The sequence below is a fragment of the Prunus persica genome, chromosome G1 (assembly GCF_000346465.2).
Source record: "Prunus persica cultivar Lovell chromosome G1, Prunus_persica_NCBIv2, whole genome shotgun sequence".
Taxonomy (NCBI): Eukaryota; Viridiplantae; Streptophyta; class Magnoliopsida; order Rosales; family Rosaceae; genus Prunus; species Prunus persica.
Genome location: NC_034009.1, coordinates 16,758,491 through 16,778,077, shown reverse-complemented (window position 1 = coordinate 16,778,077; position 19,587 = coordinate 16,758,491). Strand labels below are relative to the sequence as shown.

The 19,587-nt window shown below is 34.9% G+C and overlaps 2 long non-coding RNA genes across 6 annotated transcripts; one reads left to right on the top strand and one right to left on the bottom strand.

Moving 5' to 3' along the window:
- On the bottom strand, positions 12,076–13,590 carry LOC109946793. Its single transcript, XR_002269879.1, has 2 exons — positions 13,260–13,590; positions 12,076–12,271 (listed from the first exon to the last, which is right to left on the bottom strand). It is a non-coding gene; the product is annotated as an uncharacterized LOC109946793 (long non-coding RNA).
- On the top strand, positions 13,599–18,423 carry LOC109946792. Of its 5 annotated transcripts, XR_002269877.1 has the most exons (8): positions 13,604–13,880; positions 14,021–14,101; positions 16,026–16,102; positions 16,471–16,547; positions 16,880–16,941; positions 17,583–17,619; positions 17,694–17,756; positions 18,061–18,423. It is a non-coding gene; the product is annotated as an uncharacterized LOC109946792 (long non-coding RNA). The 5 variants fall into 5 exon arrangements; XR_002269875.1 differs by having other exon boundaries at positions 13,599–13,880; positions 16,880–17,619; XR_002269876.1 differs by having other exon boundaries at positions 13,603–13,880; positions 17,583–17,756.

Sequence of the window (19,587 nt, the reverse complement as noted above, 5' to 3'; positions counted from 1 at the left end):
AATTCTCCCTGTCATTGGTGTATGAAAGCATATAATGCCTCGGTTAGTGTAGACTTGAAATCGTCCATTTCTTGAAGCAGAAGCTAAAACAGAGGTCTTGCCCCCTTGGCTACAACAAAAGCCATGTCAACTGCTTCCCAAATCTGCTCCTTTATATCCTTGGGGATTTGGGACCATTTCTTGTCCACAAGTGAGATCCTGGAGCGTGCCAACACACCAATATACGACTGCATCTCAATATGTGCTTGGCCAACACCTATCCCCCTTTTATTGTACTCAACAATTGGCCTCAGTTTCTGAAGCTTTCTCTTCACAACACGAGGCATTGTGCTCATACCTCGACCCGTCTTTGAATCATCAGAGATTGTTGTCTGGCTGGTTTGTTCTATCTCAGCAGATGATGAAGCAAACTTCATCTTCTTCGAAGACTTCATCTCCTTCGAAGACTTGTCTTGAGGAGCTACCATTCCAAGCTTCTTGGAGCCAGAATCCTTAGTTTGTTGTTGAGAAACCATTTTAACAGACAAAACTGCAAGTGAAAATATTTCAGGAAAACATTAAGAACACAAACGACGGTATTAAAAAAATACGACGTATGATATGATTTTAGACGACGCAATGAAATAATCTCAGACGTAATAAATGTTTAAAACCATTATTTATATAATGTCGTGGTATATATGTTCACACGACGTCAATAGTAATACACCGTCGTGGTAAACTATTATTTATATAACGTCGTGGTATTTATGTTCATACGACGTCAATAGTAATACACCGTCGTGGTATTAACATTCACACGACGTAAAACAATAAGATATTTTGTCGTCTATATTAGATACCAACCCTAGTTTCTTTTTCTTTATATTTTATCAAATAAGGGAAAAACAAAAACCATTGTTCAGAGAAATCAAACCTGCAATTAAACAAGCATATAAAAAAAGACTATTATTTTAAAAATAACTTTGTCAATTTTCAGACGACGCTAGAACAACTGACGAACCGTCGTGGTCTACCGTCGTCTTATTTAGTTGAGGTAGTTGTCTTCAAAGTTGGAAACTTTCCCTCTTTGTCTGTATATTTTATCAAACTTGGAAAGAAGTAAAATGATTTTGGCCAGAAAAAAGGTAAAAAGATTTTTCAAACAAAAAACGTATGAGCATGCAAAACAGTAACCAAAATAGTGAAAATGAAAGCTTACCTTTTGCGTGCAATGAAAGCAAGAGGAAGATGATCGATGTTTAAGTTCAGAGACGACGAAGAAGACGAGAGGAAGACGATGAGAAACTCTTACAATGCTCTGACAAGGAAAAAAGACGAAAAGGTTTCTCTGGGAGATTGAAATTTTTAATCGGGTTTGGAAACAGTGCATGTGTAAGTCGAAAAGTTGCTTACATATAAAACCATTTCAAAAAAATAATACGACGGTTACATTTAACTACGTCGTTTTTAACTAACACGACGCAATATTTTTCGTTCGACGTGGAATAATTTCATTTAACGTCGTTAGGTTTAATATAACCGACGTGGATTTTAATTTTTCAATTATGAATAGAATTTTTTTTCCCGTGACCTTTCAGTTTATTTTTCAATTACAGTGCGTTATAAATAGAGTTTTTTTTCCGGAGGAAATTTAAAACGAAGGAAATTAATATTCTGCAATATGTAAAGTTTCTTTTTTGGATGACAGATTTAAATAAAATAAGAATATAAAAACAACAAATGTGTAAGTCAAGTAGACGAAAAGTTGCTTACATATAAAACCATTTCAAAAAAATAATACGGCGGTTACATATAACTACGACGTATAAATTACAAAATACGACGGTACTTTTAACTTCGGACGTGGTAAATAAATACGACAGTAGTTTGTAGGTACCGTCGTAGTAAACTCAAAAATTAAAGTACATAAGTAATAACTCGCGTCATGGTAGATTATTTAACACGTCGTTTTTATTAATTTACCGACGTGGATTTCTGTAATATACGTCGATCATACCGACGTTGATTTTACAATTTAAACGGCGGTTTTTTTGTAAGGACCGCCGTTGGTTTTAAAAATTTATTCTATAAATTTGTCGCTTTCATTCATTTTCGGTTTACGTTCCAAGTTCTTCCTCTCTCAGTCTCTCATGTCTCAAAGACAATAATTTGGATGTTTTCTCAAAGAGAAATTGAGCTTACTCGCATCAAATATATGTCCACAAGAAGAAGCTTGTCAACTAGCCTTCTCACTTCCTTGATCAAGCCTGATAGGACACTTAGTGCTTCTGAATACTCCTTGCTTTCCATCAAAAGAGATGCAAGCCTGGCCTCCACTCGCTGTCGAAGGAAAGTTCGCTTCTCAGGGAAATCTGAAGATCAGATGTGCCTGATCCTCTGCTTGATTTTCTTGCCTAAGAAGATCCGTCGGATTTGTGATAGCCTCTTCCTTTATCCGTAGAGCTTCAGAAGAAGAAGATGGGTTTCAAGAATGCGATAAAGAATAGAAATGGCTTCAGATGGCCTCTAAAGCATGAGCAATTGAATCAGTAGTTTCTGGGAGATATGATGAAGACATTGTCAATGCTTTGAACTATACAAGTCCTGCAGAAAGATATGTTAAAGAAACTGAAACAACGGCGGTTTTCTGTTCTACCGTCGTCTTTTCTCGTCGTCTATATTAAGTTAAGATGGCGGTAGATTTATAATTACCGACGTAGATTATTTTGTTAAACGTCGTTAAGTGTACTACAACCGACGTGGATTTTAATTTTAAATTATAAATAGAGTTTTTTTTCCCGTATTCTTTCAGTTTTAGTTTTCAATTCCAAAGCGTGATAAATAGATTTTTCTTTCCCGAGGAAATTTAAAATGAGGGAAATTAATGTTCTAGAATTTGTAAACTAACACGACGCAATATTTGCAAATCTGTGTCATCTGTTAAGATTATGATGTGGAACAGAGTTCCATCTGGTAAGATTTCGTAACCCTTGGGATCTCAGACAAATCTGATTATGTCGGCGGTGTTCTATATAAACCGTCGTGGTTATTTCAATTCTTGTCATTAAGTAGATCTACCGACGTAGGATAAGAAAATCAAAGAAAAAAATTGTTAACAAAAATTCTTATTAAGACGACCGTTAAAATTAAAGGTACGACGTATAAAATGAATAAATACGACGATAAATTTTATTGTACGATTTAAAGATAACGTCGTAGAACTATACGAGAATGACGTCGATATATTTATATTTTCCGTCGTTGTAAATTAATTTAATACGGCGATATTTTGTATTTTAAAGCCGTGGATTTGTTTGTAATTATACGGCGTCTTATACGAAAACCTCGTCATGTTATTTTATGAGTAAAAACGGCAGTTTTTATTGAAATCGTCGTCTTTACTTTCTACGTCGGTCGATTCATAACTTCTGCCGTTCTTTGTTGGCATTGATTTTACACTGCGGAAATCTATTTCAAATAGACGTCGATTGTTTAATTATGTACGTCGTTATTTTTGAACAGCCATTTGAAACTCCATTTTTTAGTTGTCTAAGGTTGTATTACACGACGGTGTTTTTAGAACCGTCGTCTTTTTATAAACCACGACGGTTTTCACTTAGACCGTCGTTGTTTGCTGGTCGTCTTTTTCACTTTTTGTAGTAGTGCGTGCAGCTTTTAATGGGAAACCTGAATATGACATACCTCCCGAGCCATTAACCAGAGAAGAAGTGCTGCATATGGTTGAAAATGGTGACAGAGTTTGTTGGAAGAAGAAATCAATATTCTTTGATCTCGAGTATTGGAAATACCTTCCTGTGAGGCATGCCCTAGATGTTATGCACATTGAGAAGAATGTTTGCGATAGTATCATTGGTACATTGCTGGAGATCCCTGGAAAAAATAAAGATGGGATTGCTGCTCGATTAGATTTATTGAACATGGGGGTCCAAACTGATTTGCAACCCGAGTATGGAGAAAGACGTACTCGTTTGCCTCCTGGGCCTTGGAATTTGTCAAGAGCAGAGAAGAGAGAGGTTTGCAATTCTTTCTATGGTATGAAGGTCCCTGAAGGTTATTCTTCAAATATTAAAAATCTTGTATCTTTACAAGATTCAAGACATCTTGGCCTTAGATCACATGATTGTCATACCTTAATGCAACAATTGCTCCCTGTGGCAATTCGTTCTGTTTTGGAGAAGCCTGCAAGGTATGCAATAACTCGTTTGTGCTTCTTCTTCAATGCTATATGTGCAAAGACTGTTGATGTTTCCAAGCTAGATAAGTTGGAAGAAGATGTAGTAGTTACTCTGTGTTTGCTTGAGAAGTACTTTCCCCCTTCATTCTTTGATATCATGGTTCATCTAGTAGTACATCTTGTCAGAAAAGTTCGTCTATGTGGGCCAGTATATTTTAGGTGGATGTATCCGTTTGAAAGATATATGAAAGTGCTGAAGGGGTATGTTCAGAATCGTACTCGTCCCAAAGGTTGCATTGCTGAGCGGTATATAGCTGAAGAAGCGGTAGAGTTTTGTACTCAGCATTTATCTGATGTTAGTACAGTTGGAGTGCCTTCAAGCCAAAAGATGGGACTTTCAAAGCCATTATCAGGTTGCACAGTGAGCGTAGTTGATCAGGACCTGTTGAATCAAGCACATCTATATGTCTTGGAGAATACGGAGGAAGTCCTACCTTATATCGAGTACGTATGAGTTTTATTCTTTAAGTTTCCATTTTAAAATATTTCTTATGTTTATCTTCTATATTTGGGACCGTAATGCTTGAATTTTTCGTGTCATGTAGGCAACATATGATCCACATCAAGACTGCTTATCCAAAATTTAGAAAGAGAACAAAGTGGCTGCAGGATAAGCACAATAGCACTTTCATTCAATGGCTACGCTTCAAGGTATATGTTGTTGAATAACATATTTCTCTTTTAATTTTCTTCTTATTTCTATGTTAGATTGAATTAAGATATGATTAATTTGCAGGTTCAAAGTGAACTTGAGGAAGACAATCATGGCGTATCAGAAAATTTAAGGTGGCTAGCAGCTGGTCCAAACATGGCAGTGCCATTATATAGGAGCTATCTTATTAAAGGTATTAAATTCAATATCAAGGCACAAGATGATGTGCGGACAACTCAAAATAGTGGAGTTTATTTACTTGCACATACTATGCAAGTTGCTAGTGCCAAGGATAAAAACCCAATTCTCTCAAATATGGGTTTCTATGGTGTCATTCAAGAAATTTGGGACCTTGACTACCAAAAGTTTACAATCCCAGTCTTTAGGTGTGATTGGATAGATAGTTCTGGTCTTGTAGTCGACGAACTTGGATTTACCCTTGTAGATTTGAGTAAAATTGGACATAGGAATGACCAATTTGTTTTGGCTTCTCAAGTCAAACAAATATTTTTTGTTGACGACCCGATGCATCGTGGTTGGTCGGTAGTGTTATCAATGCCTAATAGAGAATATAATGATGTTATTAGTGATGAAGTCTTAGGTGATGTGATAATTGAGTGTGAGCCATTTACTAGAGGGATGCCAAATGTTGACACATTTGATGAACTGGTGGGTGAGTTAGGTGGTCAAAATATTCGAGATGGGTGTGAAGATATATGGATTGAATGATGCTTATGTAATTGGCAGTGTATGACATTAATTTTGTAATATATTGTAATGTGATTTCTTCACTTTCTACGTTCAAATAAAACACGACGTTATTGTGAACCAGTTATTCAGCATATTTACCGACGTCTTAAAGCAACGTAACAATGAAGAACCAAGACGCTATTGTGAAGCAATTATTCAGGATATCACGTCGGGGAAGGATTAAGAACCGCCACGTAATTCAAAATAACACGACTCCAATCCCATAATACCGACGTCTAAAAAACGAGATATATAATCTGAACGTTAAAAAATACGACGTCATCATACATTTTCCAAGTCGCAAGTTCTTTTATAAACGAAGAGGAACGAAATGAATTCCGACGGTAATTCATTATAACCGCCGTCTCATCTATATATATAAAGCAAAAGGAAGAGAATGGTGAAACATTCAAAAATTCCGAATATGCCCTTTGTTAAACAAAAAAATAAGAGCACACAATTTTAATTAAAAGAGGGTGAAATAGTAAAACACCCCTGATTTAAAAAAGAATAAAAAGAAAAAAGAAATAGAAAAAGCGAGTCGTGCTATACAAACCTAGGAAAATTCTGTGGTGCCTCAGCTGTATCGGTACAGCCAGTTATCCAAGGGTCAGTATTGCATCTTAAAAATAAAGGGCTGAGATTGAATGACCTGAAGACTTGTTGAGCCCTTTGTTATTAAATATCACGTGACATACACGTGACTGAGAAAACAAGTGAAAAGCTTCAACGTGCGGAAGCCCTGGCGTGCATTGGACCTGCTTATCTCTGCGATCGATCTCTCTCTCTTGGAAATCCAATCCTCATCTATGTCCCCAAATCAGAATCTGGGCGTCTCACTTCTGCCGACGCTGAGATGCAACTGTCATCGGACATCGCGTGCACTGGGAGCTGCTTCATCTTTGCAATATATCTCTCTTTCTCTCTCTCTCAAATCCAATCCTCATCTTTGTCCCCAAGTTGGAATCTGATGCATCTCCTCTCTGCCGACACTGCGATGCAAGAACCATCGGAGAGGAGACAGAGTGGGGTGATTCAGTCGAGTTCGACGGGGGTGGTGTGAAAGGCCTTTTTTTGGGTAGAAATTCAACGACTTAGTATTGAATCTGGAGTGAGGATGTCTGTGTTGCAGAGCCTTTGATGGGAGAAAAAATTCAACGCCTTGGACTGAATCTTGGTGATTTTTTTTTCCCTCTTTTAATAATTTTTAATATTTTAATATTTTAATATTTTCTCTTAATTTCATCACAGCATCAGACCCACTGTGATCCTTTCTCCATCAAACCCATGTAATTTTCGTTTGATGGAGGATTTGTTTTCTTCCATGTGTGAGGTTATGGATTTGTGCTTCAAAATAAGGTATGAAATTTTGAACAATCAGGTTGTTGATTTTCTTTAAAGTCTTGGATTCTTGAATTCCTACTCTTTTTTTTTTTATTCAATTTGAGATTTGTTTTATTACTCAAGAACTCTGGTCATGATGAATCCAATTGGAGTTTTCGGGCTTGTTAGTGGAGAACTGAGGTTGGCATCAAAAGAGAAAGATGAGTTCTTTAACTAAGAAACCTCATAACTGGTTTTGGTTTTGGCTATATTATTTCTTATGTGCAATTGCATATAGTTTTTGTGCAATTGCATACAGTTTATGCAATTTTTGACCCCCTGTATGCAATTAGCGACAGTGTGATGTTTAAAGAAACGTTTGACTTGAATGCTATGTCATTGAGTTATTTACCCATTAACAATCTAGTAACAATTGAGGTTTCGTTCGTTGAGTATGTTGCGTTCATTTGATAAATTTAAATGTTGGTATGTTCGGTAAGAAAAAATAAGAGTTCACGAGAAAGAAGAAGACATGATATATATATATATATATATATAATTTTTTTTTAGGTGAAGTGTCTTGGGTTGCCATTACCATTTCAAAGATTGTATTGCTAAATCTGTAAGTGTATGGTTTAAATGTGATGTTCATGATTGATATTGGTTGTTGTGATTGCCGTAATTGCTATATATTGGTTGCTCTGGCTAAGGAGTCAGGAAAAGAGCAGTTAAGACAAGTGCATTTTTGTTACACTGAAATATGTGTTTTGAGATACCATCACAGTGTTTGAATAATCTCTCTCTACCTCCCTCTCATTTGCAGAAAGGGGTATGCTCACTTGGACTTTTCATGCATACTTGGTGAGATTCTCACCTTCTTCTGAGAGCCTAATATTTAGGGGCTAACATTTGTGTACTCTACAAGTTATAAATTGAGCTAAACGTATTACAAAATATTTTAGGTGAAGTGTTTTCTTTGTTTATGTTTCTTTTTTGAGATCTTATTTCTTATTTATGTGACATGTAGTCTTGGTTAGAGAAAATAGATGATATCACATATAATTTTCTATAGCTTTTAGGTAGTAGTAGATTATCCGTATTGTCATGCAAATGAACACACACACAAAAGAGGCCCTCTAGCCAAAAAGAGGAAATTTGGTGATCTTTGCATACGTTATAAGAGTGTGAGCCAATGAGCCTTCTAGTAAAAACGAAAGAAGTTAAAAACCAAAAAAAGGGCGGAAGGCAATTGCATATTGTAAACTAATAATTGCAAATAAACGTTACGAAATTGCGTATATATATATGCAATTGCATATTGTAAAATGAGATTGCACATAGATGCTACGAGATTGCATACAGGCATATGCATATGGATACTATAAATTGAGAATTGCACACGTGCTATCAAATATGCGATATATGCCCACAAAAACCATTAACATGGTTAAATTGTTGATTTAGTCCTTGAACTTGTATCCAGTTTTCAATTTATCGCATGACCTTTTTTTTCATAATATTACGGATATGAATTTTCTTTATCACCAATGTCTCCCCTGCCGTTTAATTCCCTAACATTTCGTCCAATCTGTCATTAAATATGAGGGCACATTGATCATTTCATACGTTAAACATAATTGAATTATGTAACATTAAATAATATGAAAGGATATTAAATATATGCCTTAAAGCCAAACATGTGATATTGCGTTCTTTTTTGGATATTTCACCATCATTTATGGGCAAAATCATTGTTTGCATCTATGTTATTTAGTCTACAATCATAATAGCACAACAATCCTTGGAATATGATTCGTATGTGGGCTAAGCAATGAGATTGGATATAAGAAGACTTCTCATATTTCCACTTCACTTCGTGGTCATATATTATCAATTGGGCATTGATCATAATCGAAAAGGTCCAATTTTCTTTTTCGTCAATTCAATGTGACTCAATCAATCGACCATTAAGTAATAATTTTTGTTGAAAGCTTTTAAATTTATATTTGTACCAACAATCATATGTTTGATTTTATTGAATTTTTTTTTAATTAACAATATAGGAATAATTGGAGATAATCAACAAAGTTCAATTTTATTCTCAATACTTCATTGGGTTAAATTAGTAGTAAATCATGAAAGTTATATTCAGTAATTTATGCCCAACAAACCTACCTAAAGAACGCTAAGCGACTCGTTCGTCGGGTAAATAATGTTGTTCGTTGACCAAATTACCCAACGAACTCCTTGATTTACTCAACAAAAAAGGTATTTTACTTCGAAGACGCAAGGGGAGCGCTCGGTGAGTAAAGCTAGTCGTTCCCCGAGAAATTGGACTAACTAAAATATTTTATCAAACAAACGGGGTGTTTGTTCTAGTGAACGCAAGGGTTGCGTTCGTTCAGTAAAGTTATCTGTTCCCCGTAAAATTGGCCAAACCAACTTACTTTTTCAAACAAATGGGGAGTTTGTTCAAACGAACGTAAGGATTTGCTTTCGTTCAAAAATACTCGACGTTCTGCCGAAAAAGAAGGCCAACATAGCTAATTTTTTAAACCAACAGGGTATTTGTTCAAACGAACGCAATACGTGCGTTCCTTAAAAAAAGTTACCCGTTCGCCGAAAACATGCCCCAACCACCTTACGTTTTCAAACAAACGGGGTATTTTTTCACACCAACGCAACAGGTGCGTTCGTTGAGGAAAGTTTTCTGTTCGCCGAAAAAATATATCCAACCAACTTACTTTTTCAAACAAACGGGCTATTTGTTCACGTAAACGCATGAGTTGCGTTCATTGAGTAAAGTTGCTCGTTCTTCTAAAAAATGGGCCAAACTAACTTACTTTTTCAAACAAACGGGCTATTTGTTCACGTAAACGCATCGGTTGCGTTCGTTGAGTAAAGTTACCCGTTCCCCGAAAAAATAGGCCAAACTAACTTACTTTTTTAAACAAACGGGCTATTTGTTCATGCGAACGCAGGGGTTGTGTTCGTTGAGTAAAGTTGTCTGTTCCCTTGAAAAATGGGCCCAACTAACTTACTTTTTCAAACAAACAGGCTATTTGTTCATACGAATGCAGGGGTTGCGTTCATTGAGTAAAGTTGCCCGTTCCCCAGAAAAATGGGCCAAACTAACTTACTTTTTCAAACAAACGGGCTATTTGTTCACATAAACGCAAGGCTTGCGTTCGTTAAGTAAAGTTTCTCGTTCCCCGAAAAAATGGGCCCAAATAACTTACTTTTTAAAACAAACGGGCTATTTGTTCACGCGAACGCAATGAGTTGCGTTCGTTGAGTAAAGTTGTCCGTTCTTCCGAAAAATGGGCCCAACTAACTTACTTTTTCAAGAAAACAGGCTATTTGTTCACGCGAATGCAGGGGTTGTGTTCGTTGAGTAAAGTTCCCCGTTCCCTGAAAAAATGGCCAAACTAACTTACTTTTTCAAACAAACGGGCTATTTGTTCATGTAAACGCAGGGATTGCGTTCGTTGAGTAAAGTTGCTCGTTCTTCGGAAAAATTGGCCCAACTAACTTACTTTTTCAAACAAACAGGCTTTTTGTTCACGTGAACGCGATGGGTTGCGTTCGTGGAGTAAAGTTGCCCGTTTCTTGAAAAATGGGCCCAACTAACTTACTTTTTCAAACAAACGGGCGATTTGTTCACGCGAACGTTGGGGTTGCATTCATTGAGTAAAGTTGCCCGTTCCTCGAAAAAATGGGCCAAATGAACTTACTTTTTCAAACAAACGGGATATTTATTCATGCAAACGCAAGGAGTGCGTTCGTTGGGTAAAGTTGCCCGTTCCCCGGAAAAATGGACCCTACTAAATTTCTTTTTTAAACAAACCCACTATTTTTTCACGCGAACGCAAAGATTGCGTTTGTTGAGTACGTTGTGTTCATTTGATAAAGTTAAATGTTGGTGTGTTCGGTAAGAAAAAAAATAAGAGTTCATGAGAAAGAAGAAGACATGATTTTTTATTTTTTATGTTGTTTTGTTTTGTTTTGAGTTGAAGAAATTATTATTATTATTTTAAAGAAAAAGCGTATGGGTGTGATATATAGTATTGTTAATTTAATTGGATCTTTCCCCTGATATTTTTCAGGTGCTTCTTTTTTAAAACTATTTAAAATGTGGTTCTTAAAATTTTTCATGTAAGCCTTGTACCAAGGGATATGCACTAGAAACCAACTCCACTAAATAAATTTTTGTGTCAATTTGTTGCACGTTGGAGTATATATACAGTTGTTATAATAATAATATAAATTATGTAAAATAAATAATTTTAGGGGGTCCTCAAAAATCAGGGGCCCTGTGCATTGGCGCCACTTGCACTATTTCAGGGCCGCCCTTTTCTACTAGTTGGGTTAATCTTAACTATCTCATATATGGGAAGATAGTAGAGAGCTCAAGAGAGACCTATGTGCACCATGTTCAAACATGGCTTACAAACTGCTCGGGTTACGTAACTTGGTATGACTATTGTATGAATCTAGATGGTTGTTCCTCATTGTTTGAACCTCATTGGAGCTCTTCATTTATGTAGATGGACACTTATCTAAATTGTAATTCAATGTTAAAACAAACTATGGATTTATGCATGGTTTATTCATTCTAATCAACATTTTATTTTCAAACTTTTCATTAACACACATTACATACCACTTATATTTCATCATATGTATATCTTATTATTAGTAAATTTTGAGTTTTATTTGTTCAATACATTCATTGATAATGTACATAACATTTATGAAAGTTTTATACCAAAATTATGTGTTTCAATACCTATATCTGTCTTCTTCTTTTTTCCGGTACCTAAGACGATAATAATATATCCCCCGAAATATCCGTAAATTGGAGGCCCTATATTATTTACATGGTTGATATTTTAATCCTTGGCCCACTCGAACCTTCCAAGGCTGAACCATATGTAGCCTTCTCTTTAAGGTTTAATTTCCTCCATTTATTAGCAATCTCTTCTTGTACCTGGAAAAAAAAATCTCATTAAAAGAGCCTTTTTAATAAAATAATTAATAAACTAACCCAATCCATTGCCATCTCTCACCTTATTGTCCAACTTTGCATTTGCCACTTTCCCCATTTTATGTCTTTTTTTTTTTTTTGTAAATCATTTATTTTTAATCAAAAAACCATCATAATATTAAGCAACTACATTTTCGATTTTTAGATGTACGTGTAACTTACATGAAATTAAAAAATGCATCCTGGCCAACTCTTGATTGTTGCACATTACTGTCGACTTTGCGCTTTCCTTTTGTTGATCCCCTTTTTTGAGCTTCCATAACTTGCACAAATCAAGTACAAAACACTATCATGCAATTGTCTCTAGCGCCGAGAATTTGAATACTAATCCAAAGCCTAATACCCCCTAAACCCCGTAAACACCACAACATCACATTGCTTAATTAAAAACATAGGGGGACCTGGATTTGCATACAGTAGCTTAGTAATTGCATATACTGATATGCAATTGCTCGATACTACTTGCAAGTGCATCAGCCCTCGATTATTACATTGCACAGATAATGCACACAACCCACCCATGCATTTCTCTATTGGGTCGGGATTCTTACTCATTTCAAATCCCAATACAAATCTTAACCAATCCTCACATTACACTTTCGGAACACTTTAATCCCCATAACAAATTATTCTAAAGCACAGTCAAACCTACCTACCTACCACGAAATCACCTGAGTTGCATAATTTGAAACAAAAACTATATACTGTCATTGCATTCAATGACTTGGATTTGCATACAGGCTATTAGTAATTGCATATAGAGATATGCAATTGCATATTGAGCTATGCAATTGCATATTGAGCTATGCAATTCCACGAACATTACAACTATGAATGTGAGATACGTGCATACTTTGGAAAAAAAAAACTATATACTCTAATTGCATTCAATGAATTGGATTTGCATACACGCTATTAGTAATTGCATACAGAGATATGCAATTGCATGAACATTACAGCCATCAATGTCAGATACCCACTTCACCTCACGCCACTTTCAGAATCACAAACCCACCACAATTAAATCATACACAATCAGAGGCCTCATGGGTATTTATATATACAATCAGATCAAGAGGCACTATAACAACCCAGCAGAAATGCAGAGTGGGAAAAGAAATACAAAATTTGAATCATTAATTTCTGGAATTGTTCAATGAAAAAACTGAAACAATAATTCAAAATCACTAGAAGAATAAATTAAATAGAACCATCAATTACACATAACGAAAATCAACACACGAACTTACCGAGATGGAGGAAGCAGCTGGAGAAGACGAAGTGGGTTTCTGGGTTTTGGCTGAAATCTGCTCCTCAGATGGAGAAGACGAAGTGGGGGGAGCTTCTTCAGGCTGTAGGAAGCTGTGCAGCTATGAATTCACCGAAATAGAGCTGTGGCTGTGCAAAGCTATGGAGGAGGAGATAGACGAAATCGATCTGTGTGCAGCCTAGGTTTTGAACGAGCGGGAGTTTTTATTTTCCTTAGTTTAACTGGTTAACCAAAAGAACCAGTTTTCATTGTTTTTAAAAAAAGGCCACGTGATGGGCTGTACAGGTACACCCGGCGCACCACAGACAAACTCACAAACCTAAGTCGTGATGTGCTTCTCTCAAAGAAGAAAAGCTGAAGAACGTGGAGAAAAATTGCACGGGTTCAGAACCCACGAAGCTGACGGTTTCCACAATTTTAGAACCCATCACCACCATGTTACCTATATTTTTCTTCGTCCACTTCATTGGCACCTTTTCTGCTTCAGAAATCGAAACCGAAATTGCGAGTAATCACCCAAGAGCACCCGGTGTAAAGACTGGCCAGACTCGAAAAACTTCCTTTCTCATTCCGCACCACACCTGCTATCCTGTAACTGAAGGTAAAGCATCCGTTTTTTTGTCTTAATGCATGTATATTTCTAATTTTGTTGGGTTCAATATAGTCTCCCCCAATTTTTGTTGCTTTTCTTATGATGTGTTTTTTGTTGGTGCTGGTATAACTAAAGTCCTTTGTGCTCAGATAAAGGAGGTAGGGTTCACACTCAGAAAGAGAGAAGATTTAAATTCGTACAGGAGGGATAGTGTTCAAGTTATTTATCAGGTTATTATTTCAAATCCTATTTCTTTTTTGTCATCACACGTGCTCTTCCAAGTTTTAGATTGTTTGTTAGGATTGTATGAATTTGGGTGTTTGATTTTCGAAGTTTAATTTTCTCTATTTTGGCTAATTTTGTCTTGGTTTCTCTCTGTCTCTTTCATTCTTATTTGTGAATTTGTTAGGATTTCTGAATTTGGGTGTTTGATTTTCAAAGTTTAATATTCTCTATTTTGGCCAATTTTGTCTTGGTTTCTCTCTGTCTCTTTCATTCTAATTTGTGAATTTGTTAGGATTTCTGAATTTGGGTGTTTGATTTTCGAAGTTTAATCTTCTTTATTTTGGCTAATTTTATCTTGGTTTCTCTCTGTCTCTTTCTTTTTAATTTGTGAATTAATTTTGTTGGGTTCAATGATAATCAGCTAGCTGCATTTGACTTGGTGTAACAAATGCAAGAGTTACAGATGCACAATTATTAATACAAATGCAAGAGTTACATTATGTTCCTGATGCACAATTATTAATATGATCTTTTGCTTTATATATATAGATAATATTGCTGTTCAAGAGAATCCAGCTTCTAATACGTTGGCAAGCCTGTAAACAACTGGATAAACCAACCTGTGAATGTAGTTATGTTTATGAATAGATTCTATAGCCATAACACTTTGGGCAATGTAAAATCTTGCAACAGTTTCAGTCAAAGTCTCTTCTCTAATAAGCAAAGTCATCATGTCACCACCAAGTAGATACTCCATGATTAGATACAAGTAGTCAGCATCTTGAAAGGAATAGTAGAGTTTCACAATGCAGTGACTAGCAACCTCTGCAAGCAAATCCCTTTTAGCTCTAACATGTTCAACATACGTTGCATACAGTATTTGGTCTGCTTAAGTTCTTTATGGTATCTGCATTTTGATTCAGTTTTATGGCGTTTTCCTTTGTTTCTAAATTCCAGTTAATCACTCTGAATCTCAATGTTGTTGTTACTGATTAGCTGTGATTTTCCCCAAAAATATGTAGCTTAAGAGTCGATGAAGTAATTCCATGAAGTAATTTCATCAATATGCTTGCTCAATGTTGTTGTTCTTTGAATCTGTGTTTTGTTGTGATATTCGAATTTCTCATATATTAGACCATGTCTTCCTGATGCACAATTATTAATATAATATTGCTGTTCAAGAGAATCCAGCTTCTAATATGTTGGCAAGCCTGTAAACAACTGGATAAACCAACCTGTGAATGTAGTTATGTTTATGAATAGATTCTATAGCCATAACACTTTGGGCAATGTAAAATCTTGCAACAATTTCAGTCAAAGTCTCTTCTCTAATAAGCAAAGTCATCATGTCGCCACCAGTAGATACTCCATGATTAGATACAAGTAGTCAGCATCTTGAAAGGAATAGTAGAGTTTCACATCTTGAAAGGAATAGTAGAGTTTTACAATGTAGTGACTAGCAACCTCTGCAAGCAAATCCCTTTTAGCTCTAACATGTTCAACCTACGTTGCAGATAGTATTTGGTCTGCTTAAGTTCTTTATGGTATCTGGCCCAAAAAAAAAAAAAATTCTTTATGGTAATTTATAAAGTAAGAATTTTGATTCTGTTTTATGGCGTTTTCCTTTGTTTCTAAATTCCAGTTAATCACTCTGAATCTCAGTGTTGTTGTTACTGATTAGCTGTGATTTTCCCCAAAAATATGTAGCTTAAGAGTCGATGAAGTAATTTCATCAATATGCTTGCTCTAAATCTGTGTTTTGTTGTGATATTCGAATTTCTCATTTATTAGACCATGTCTTCCTCTTTTTGATCTGTTTACTATGACTAATCTCTAATTTTTTTAATCCTAATGGAATTTCTTTGATTATATATATATATATATGTGGTTTAAATTAATTGTTCATGATTTCATTAAATTTTATTGCAGTACTTGGACGAGAACAAGTCATTGATTCTGAAGATCGTTCAGAGCCAGAATACTGGGAAATTGAGTGAATGCGCAGAGTGAGCATTTACTTCTTCATTGACTGCTCTGCTTTGGACATCTTTTATTTTCACAGATTGCTATTTATAAGCAACGTATATCTGTTAGGCTTTTTTTTTTTAATAATATTTTTGCTTGCTTTCTAATTGATACTGCATGGTTGCAACTCATGGTCCACTTGGAATTTGCTCAATGTTGTTGTTCTTTGAATCTGTGTTTTGTTGTGATATTCGAATTTCTCATATATTAGACAATGTCTTCCTCTTTTTGATCTGTTTACTATCACTAATCTCTAATTTTTTTTAATCCTAATGGAATTTCTTTGATTATATATATATATATATGGGTTTAAATTAATTGTTCCTGATTTCATTAAATTTTACTGCAGTACTTGGACGAGAACAAGTCATTGATTCTGAAGATCGTTGAGAGCCAGAATACAGGGAAATTGAGTGAATGCGTAAAGTGAGCATTTACTTTTTCATTGACTGCTCTGCTTTGGACATCTTTTATTTTCACAGATTGCTATTTATAAGCAACGTATATCTGTTAGGCTATTTTTATTTATATTTTAACTTGCTTTCTAATTGATACTGCATGGTTGCAACTCATGGTCCACTTGGAATTTGCTTGGAATTTGCTTGGAATTTGCTCAATGTTGTTGTTCTTTGAACCTGTTTTTTGTTGTGATATTTGAATTTCTCATATATTAGACCATGTCTTCCTCTTTTTGATATGTTTACTATCACTAATCTCTAATTTTTTGATCATAATGGAATTTCTTTGATTATATATAGATGTTGTTTCGCTAGAGCACCAATGAAGAAAGCATTTAGATTTGATGTGTTTGATGTCAATGGTATGAATCTCTCTCTCTCTCTCTCTCTCTCTCTCTCTCTCTTTTGGTTTGGGATTTTTGAAATTTTTTTTTGTGAATTAATTTTGCTGGGTTTAATGATATTATCAGCTAGCAGCATTTGACTTGGTGTAAATCACGTACTTGGTCTGCTTAAGTTCTTTATGGTATCTACAAAAAAAAAAAAAAAAAAAAAAGTTCTTTATGGTAATTTATAAAGTAAGAATTTTGATTCTGTTTTCTGGCGTTTTCCTTTGTTTCTCCAGCTAATAGATGTAGGGGTTTCCACACTGGCCATTGATTTGTGTTGGACTTTTTAGTGGGTAGTTGCCAAAACCTTGGATTTGGAACTCAGTGGTATTTGTTTCAACAATTGAACATATTTTTCATCTCTTGGTAGCATTTCTTTTTCTACTTTGTTGGTTAAGCCAACCCCATTGTAGTGAGTAGAAGGAGATTTACAGTTTCATATTGTGTCTTCTGGATATTGTTATCAAATTAACAAATTTCCTTATCTCTCGATCTCTGCTTTTGCTTACCTAAATTGCATTTGCTTCAAGTTGGAATGAATGAGGTATTTTGAGGCTATATAATTATGTGATTGTTGTGCTTCATTCTAATTACTGTTTATTTTATTTTTTTAGTATGAATCATAGTTAAGCAGTCGTCCAATTGCTTCAGGTATGATATATGAAAATTAATAAGTTTTTCATATCTACATGTCTTATTGAAACTTTGGAATTTTATCTCAACAGATTAAATTGTCTGTCACATCTCTGACTTATTCACTGAAGCAAAGAAGCAAAGATAATTTTCAGGTTAATGTTTCTTCATTTTGTTTTATTGACATTTTTTTTTTCTTTTGGGTTCCCTCAAAATTCCTTCACAAAATTTGACTTGGCTCTACTATTACGTGTTTTCTGCTCTCTCTTTCTGTTTTTTTCCCCCGATTTAATTAACAAATTTTAGCATAATTTCTCAACTTTAACCAGTTGTCTTCACCACCCAAACAAAAATGTCCAATTTGAAGCAAATGTTTTTAATTTTGGGTTTTGTTTTCTTTTGTTTTTGCTGAATTGAAATTAACCCCATTTTAATGCTGCTCCTAATCTCATGTTGCAGGATTCTCTTCCAACGATCTATCCATTGCTAGGTATGGGTATATGCCCGCATTCACCTACCTCTACATTACTTTCTTTGTTTGCTAATCATACTTTTTTACCTAATAAAGTAACAAGCAGCTCAAAAAAGAACAATGAAAACATTGAACAGAGAAAATCATTTTGCTTGCTCCTTTGTATTTGATTAGTATTATACCAACCAAAACAATGAAGACTACAACCTGGACATGCTCAAGATTGAACTTTGCAATATATGTATTATATTTTTTAATTAATTAATCATTTGTATTAATAACCAATCTTTTGTATTAATAATCGATGTACCCTAATTTGATTTATATATAAGAAGTTCATTTTCAATGTATGAGTTAATGCCTTAACTTCAATTTTTAAGTAAAGGTTTAAAAAAGATATACAACCTTTTTTTTGGGAAAGGTTTATATAGCCATGAAGAAATATTTTTGCACGTGAACAATATATTTTTTTATAACAAAAATCAAATATTAATGCATTGTCGTTATGTAAGGAGATGTGTAAAATGTTAGTGCATAAATCTAGAAAAATACGGGCGATAAAAGGAAAACTTTTAAGACGATCATGCATCAGACTCACGCGATTAAAATATGAAACTATTGAAACGGACATCTATATAAATACAGTTGCGAAAAAATATTTGTCAAACTATGTAAGTCGTGCGCAGCGCGTGATTAAAAAAAAGCCTCTCGCACGCGCGGAAGCACGTGCAGGGAGGCTAGTATCAATTAAACGACGTTATTTGTAATACGGCTCTCATCATAATCAACGCCGTCTATATGATCTGTAATACGGCTCTCATTTATTTGGAACCGACGTTGTTTAGAAGTTCAACGTCGTCTATATTAATAAGTGCGTCGTGAGTAATGAATACATATAAATACAACGTCGACTATATAAATGCCACCGACGTTGTTTCGCATTTCAACGTCAACTATATAAATACATACGTCGTAAATAATGACACTGACAACTATTTCCACGTCATCTTTTTTAGAAAAATCGAAGTGGAAAATTTATTTCACGACGGTTGTTTGTAAATAAGAGACGTAGTATATTTCAATAACGTCGTCTTCTCATGTATTTAAAGACGTCATATTTTTTCTTGTCGTAAAAATTATATTTAATGGCGTAGTGTTTTAGTTGTCGTCGTTGTATGTCTATCTTGCGGCCTTGTTCTTTTAATATGTGTCATATTTTTCCCTTTTAACGACGGTGATTTGTTTGAGTTGGTCGTCTATTCTCATCCTTGACTATTTTTTAGAACTTTAGCAGACTAAACACGTCTGTTTTTATTTGTTTTCGACGTTGTTTTATTTAACAACGTCTAATATTTATCGTCGTTGTTTGTTTCTGAAAATAGGACGTATAAATTTTGTAATACGACTCTCATATATTTGTAACCGACGTTGTTTCGTTGTTCAACGTCTACTCTATAAATACATACGTCGTAAATAATGACACTGACAACTATTTTCACGTCATCTTTTATAGA